This window comes from Gastrolobium bilobum, unplaced genomic scaffold (assembly GCF_033153095.1).
Source record: "Gastrolobium bilobum isolate Gb01-03AN ecotype WA unplaced genomic scaffold, APGP_CSIRO_Gbil_v1 utg84727, whole genome shotgun sequence".
NCBI lineage: Eukaryota > Viridiplantae > Streptophyta > Magnoliopsida > Fabales > Fabaceae > Gastrolobium > Gastrolobium bilobum.
In genome coordinates, this window is record NW_026898560.1 from 51,119 (window position 1) to 58,017 (window position 6,899).

Here is a 6,899-nt window from a genome sequence, read left to right on the forward strand (position 1 = left end):
TTTGAAAGTTAAAAATTAACAGGCTAACGGACTAGGTCAGGCTATTTGTTTTTTTATAAATGGGTCAAACCAGACTAACAATTAGACTTGTACTAGGCTTGGGCCGGGCCAAATTGAAATTTTTTTACGTAGGCTTGGGCTTTTTGGGGCAAAGCTTGGCCCAGCCCAACCCACTTTCACCCCTACTTATGCCTATTCGATATTTCATTTCCCTGAATGCACGTTTATATTTAAAGAAAGAGTAAATTATGACAATATTATTTCTAAGAAAATATATATATATATATATATATATATATATATATATATATATATATATATATATATATATATATATATAGAGGTAGGATCCTTTGACACCGGTGTCAAATTTTAATTTTGACACCTCATCTGAGAGCCGTTAGATCAAAAAAGATCGACGACTCTGATTTGCAAGCATGTGACACCATTGATCTTTTTTGATCTAACGGCACTCAGATGAGGTGTCAAAATTGAAATTTGACACCGGTGTCAAAGGATCCTACCTCATATATATATATATATATATATATATATATACATATATATATATATATACGGATATATTTTTCTTATGTTGTAGGAAAAAAATTATCTCATGTTGTAGAAATAAAAGTATAAGTGGGACCCACAGGTAAGAGGAGAGAGAAAAAAGAGTGGTGAGACCCAACACCTTTTTTAGTGTGTAGAAGAGTTGTTTATATCATGTAAAATAAGATAAACATAACCCATATATATATAGGCAAAATCATTTTTGCAATCGCAACTCATACAGTAAGCTAGGATACGATTCTGTATCCTTGCTTTTTTTTTTTAAGGAAATCAGTGGGGCCCACTTTTTTTGTGTCAACTGAAGATAACAGCTCTCTGCAGCTGTTACAGAAGTCTTACACCACAGTCCACATCTAACGATGAGATTTATTGAGAATTAATAATTAATTAGTGAGTGAGACCCAATAAATTTCAACCGTTAGATGCATAGAAATCAACAGTTAGATTTGGTGTAAGGCTTAGCTTTTCTAGCTATATTTTCTACAACTCCGCCCATATTTTGCCAGGTTTAACGACAGCTATCCAATATTCAGGGGATCCCACTGAAATTTTTCATAAAAAAGAAAAAAAATGAATCTGATTCTGGGTTGTAAAGAAATAAAAATATACGGATAAATAAGGTGATGGGTGAAAGAAAGAGAAAAATATCAATGATATAAAATACGAGTATTGCCCCCCATCTCTCTATATATATACATATATATTATTTCATGACCCTACTTATGCTTATAGGACGACTCAGGTCCCACGACTATCTCCACGATTTAGTCGGGGAAAGAAGTCCGCACAAGTATGAGATTTATCCCGCATCGAGCGAGAATCGATGTTCTTTAGTTTTGGTAATTCGTCTGAAGCCAATTGTCACTTGAGCTAACCTTGAAGATTCTAAAAACACATTACATTAGGACTTGTTTGGTATGACGTATAAGGCCTGATAATATAAGCTTATACTATATAAGGCCTGATAGTATAAGCTATGACATTTTTAGTTGTTTGATGTGTTAACATCGTTGACCAGTGTAATTCTCAAAAGTTAATATATTAATTTAATATTCATATATTAAAATAAAAATTAATTTTTCAATATATTAATTTTTAAAATATTGAATATTTTTTTTTTTATAAAAATTAATTTATGTTTTGGACACACTGATCAATAAATTTTTATAAAAATTAATATCATATGACATTTTTTGAAGAATTATATAAATTCTTTATTAAAGGATATTTTTATCCTACATAGTATTATACACTGTATTATCAAATACTAGATGATATTATCTTATACAATATATTATTTTATACAATACCGTGCTAAACGCTAGATAGTATTAAAATTCAATCATGTCTTATACTATCAGGCCTTATCCTATACTATGCATCAAACATGCCCTTAGTGTATGAAAATAAAATAAAATTCACCCATACTTTTCTCAAAATTACGTTATTAAGTTAAATTAATTTATCTATTAATATGCTTCCTTTTAAGTTAATACATGGCATTATATTTCTTTGACATGGCACTTGACTTTCGCATCTAATTTCTTTAAGGGAAAAATGTTTATCTTTTTAAATGACACAATTTATATCTTTTCACTCTCACAAAGAGGTGGGACCCACACCTTTATTTTTTTTTATCAACTCTCTCTCCTCCTTTATCTATCTCTTTCTCTCTTAAAATGACACAACTTTACATTATTTAAAATGACACACACTTTTCCCTTTCTTTAATTAGTTTGAAAAAAAATTAGGTGGATTCTTTTGTATCTTTAAACTTCGGAGGGTATCGTTCTTACTTGGCACACATGCATACAATTTAAATAAATCATTGTTTTACATGCCGCATAGAACGTGCATATAGGGGTGTAAATGGGCTGAGCTGGGCTGGGCTTTGGCCATCCTGGCCCAAGCCTACGTAAAAAAAAATTTGGCCTATCTGGCCTACTGGCCTATTAAAGGCTTTATTTGTAGGCCAAGCCCGGCCCATTTTCAAAAATAAGAAAGCCTGACATGGCCTACAGGCCTTGTAGGCCTCCCACTATATATACTAAGCAAAAAAAATAATTGTATATAGCAAAGATAGTTCCATTCATGCATGCACTAGTACTTCTCATAAGAAAAAATGACAAACAAGAAAGAGTCAACATAATACCTCAGCTCTAGAATGTATATCATAGAGGAATAGAGTCAAAGAAATGGGAAAAATAAGAAAAATACAATTATTGGATGTTGAAATAAAGTCTACAAGAGAATGTCATTCTTCTAAAAATATTTAAACCACCATCAAGGGAAAGAAGAGTATTATTGAAAGATCTTCATCAGTAACATCATAATCCAGCAAGGTACCCATTGCTCCATGGTATTAAGCTGCAACAACATGTAAAATTTGGAGACATTGGACAAGTTTTCCTTTCATAAAATAAAATAGCACAAAAAGTAAGATATATTGATATTTGGTACTTTGTATCTTTGTCACATAAAATAAATATTATTTTATTATTTTATTTTAATAAATTAAATGGGCCAGCCTACAAGGCTATAGGCCGGGCTTGACAAAATTGGCCTATGGCCTATTTATTAAAAAAGCTTTTTTATAAGCCTAAGCCTACTCTACTTTTCTGAAAGGTCGGGCCTAGGCTGGGCTCAATGTAGGCCGGGCCGTAGGCTGGGCTGGGCCAGCCTGACCCATTTACACCCCTACGTGCATAGATAACCATTTTCTTTAATGGCCCTAATTTTAGAAAAAAATTGTTTTTTTATTTCTCTGTTTAAAAGAATCTCTCGACAGAAAAATGTGTTTGATAATATACACATTCTACGATATGTGTATTTAATAAAAGGAAAAGAGAGAGATTTCTTTCCTTTCAAAATTTAAATTGTCATAACACATTTAATGATTTGTGTATTTAATTAACGGAAAACAACTTCTTCTTCTAAAAGAAAACAACCTTCTTCTGCGGCAGAAACAACTGTTGTGGGTTTCATTTATTTTTTTAAAAAAGAAAAAGAAAAAAGGCTGAGCACAGGAATCGATGTGAGAGCTGTAGAAGTTTTTTCAATGCAGCAACATGAGAGGTATAAACCCCTTTAATTAATAGTGTGTTCAAGAAGTCAATAACTAAGAATGCTATTTTTTTTCAATTTTTGTTCTGAGTTACCAAATCATTATCGAGAATCATAAAAATAAGTCGGAGTTTAATGTATCCACACTTACAATATGTTGATATTTTAGTTGTTTTATGTTATTCTTCTTATATTTGTTCTTCGTTTTGTTTGTTAAATTTAATGCATATATCCACATGATGTCTGAGACAAATAACATAAAATTGAAACGGTTAATCTCTAGAATAAATCAAGAAATTCATCTTTGTAAGTATCAACCACTGCAATTAAGAGACATCAATTATTATGCAAATCAAATATAGTTATTACTCAATAATTTAATCTTCAAATATAGCATGCAGGAGGAACAGTGATCAGATGCCATATTGCCCTACCAAAAAGAAATAAGAAAAATGTTACAAAATCCAGAAATATGTATTGGCAAAAATGTACTATACCAGTAATTATTTTTTGTTTTCCATCTTATCATTATATGCATGGGCAATTCCCATATTTATGAGGATTCCATCATATTTCATTCATCTTAGCATTAAATATTTCCCATTTTTAATGCATAGTATTTTTTTTTTGGTGAAAGAATGCATAGTATTTTTTCTAAAGAATACTTCAACTTGATCTTAGAAAATCTGTTGAAGAATATCAATAGCATTTACTACAAATCGCTGAAAGGCCAATCCTTTTAATTGAGTAATTAATAATAATATGCAAAAAAAATTTTGCAAGGTCATTGCATGAATATTATGTATTTCACAAAAACATTAGTTTAACCAAAAATGTGGTTCCTTAGTAGCTTTAGAACCATTGCTTATAAGATAAAGATTAAGGACTCCAAACATAAAGTATAAAATTGATTAAAAATACAAAGTTTTACTAAAAAATATAGTTCAATAGCACAGGAAAAAAAGTGCATTACAACAAAAATCAGAAAATAACGTAAAAACATAGTTCAACATAATCTTTAGACAACAAGAATGAATTTAAAGAATTCCCATAGTCAGTTTACAAAACTGCTTCAGTTCACCATCTGCATTACAATATTCACATTAGTCCCATCTCCATCATCTTTAAGAGCTCTTGTTGGCAATAATGAGTATACAACACTACCAATTACAGATGATGATGCCGTCGATTTTATATTAGATATCTTTGTGGAACAATCAAAAAAAAGTTCTGATTAGAGCAATGCAAGAAAGTTTGTTGACCTATACGTAGATGTTGAAAATGTCGAGGAATTGACAATACCGATTTGGTTACTTGATCTGAATATAACAGAAGACATGAAAATCCCATGCCAGAATGCGTCATCTTCTGCATCTCCACCAGCATGCAACAATGCTTTATTTGATGATGAAGAGGTTCCAATATGGGACCATAACGACGATTATGAAGAAAAAGAAGACGAGGATGCATGTATGGCTGCTGAACCTGATGACGATCAATCAAATAGCGAAGATGATGATGATTGTAATCCATCCACAACCCCAACAACTATAGTCAAAAACACTATTCAAGGATTGTCATCCATAGTCCCGACGATACTTGGAAACACCAGTCAACGATTGTCATCAACAGGTTTTGGAGGGTTTCAAAACTTGGTTCAAGGTTAGGGAACACATGCTTTATTAACCAATTGTTTTGTCCTGATTAGTTAAGGTTTATTGTGTTCATTAAAGTGTTCGTTTTGATCTATGTTGTGTAGGTGATGGTAGCTTAAATTCGTTTTGGAGTGGCATTTCTCATTACTCATACATTAATTACGATTTTTTGAATAAGGATTGAGAATATAATGAGAGGGAATATACTGATACTTATCTATGATATAAGATTATTCAGTGTAGTTATTTACTGCAACTTACATACAGGCGATCTTGTGATCTTTTAAAAAAGAATAAGTAAATCCACTTGGTTAATATGTTAAGTTCATAATTGCAAAAATTTAGCTTCCAAATTTAATGAGATGTGCTATTACCATTTATATGTTTAATACACCGAGTGCATACCGGGTGTTACATTTAAGTTACCACATTAATTATTCATGTTAACAACATTAATCCCATTAATAAGTCAGATGAACTATTAAGAACTGGAATGTCATTCAATTTGCTAAATAAATCCATCTATTTTCACTTGGATAATCGCAAACGCTGAACTTTTTTTCTTCCAACCTACACGTCCATGAATTTTCCAATTTTTTTAAGATCTGCATAGGAAATGGTCATCAAGTATTGAATAGGGAACGACATCACTAATTGTATAGGAAACGTTTCAGTTTGAAACATAAGCAATTATTCAACTGCTTTTACTGCATTCATTGTGCATACCAATTTATTATCATTTAAACACATTCAATGTTTTTTTAAATAAGCATTCAACTGCAACAATTATCTATGCATCTTAAAATTCCTTTTAATGTCTTTCGTTCACCTGTATTTTAAAATTCCATTACTGGTATATTAATCATATTGTGTATAATACCTCATAGTTTTGGTTGTTATAAAAAAAAAAAAAAATGTTGGTTAGAGGGTTTATTTAGTAAATTTTTTGAAATTCAGGTAAAAATACACACGAAGGGTAAAATGATAATTTGGCAAATACCCAACCTTAGTCTGTGAGATGATAAAATTACATTTGATTTGATGAAACTAATGATGGAAATGGATTCAGAACAAAATTTGGAGTGGATAGACACTTTTTGAAAAAATTTGTTGAATAATGGTTGTTCCCGGAGTGGGAACGACATTCAGTATGACGTTCCCATGGTGGGAACGGTATTTAGTAAGTTGTTCCCAAAGGGAGAACGACGTTCCCAAGGTAAGAACAATATTCACTAGGTTATTCCAATAGGGGGAACATAGTTCTCATGGTGGGAACGACGTTCCTAGGTTGAGAACGTTGTATAGTTATTTTTGGGAGAAAAATGTAGTTTGGAAAAAGTTATCGGAAATCCAAAAATAATGTTGAGGGTAATTATTAAATCACTTTGGTGAATGTTAAAATGATGCTTTGATGATCAGAACAAAAATTAATTGGATGATTTGAGAGTTAATTGAAGATTAGTGGTGTGTTTGAGTGGTTTTAAATGAGGTGGCACTTGTGGGGCCTACCTCACTTAAGTGAAATATTAGGGCACATGATAAATAGTGAGAGTGCATCATCTTTCTCAGTTTCTTCTTCAAAACCCGCAGCCCCTTCCACCATTGAAGAAA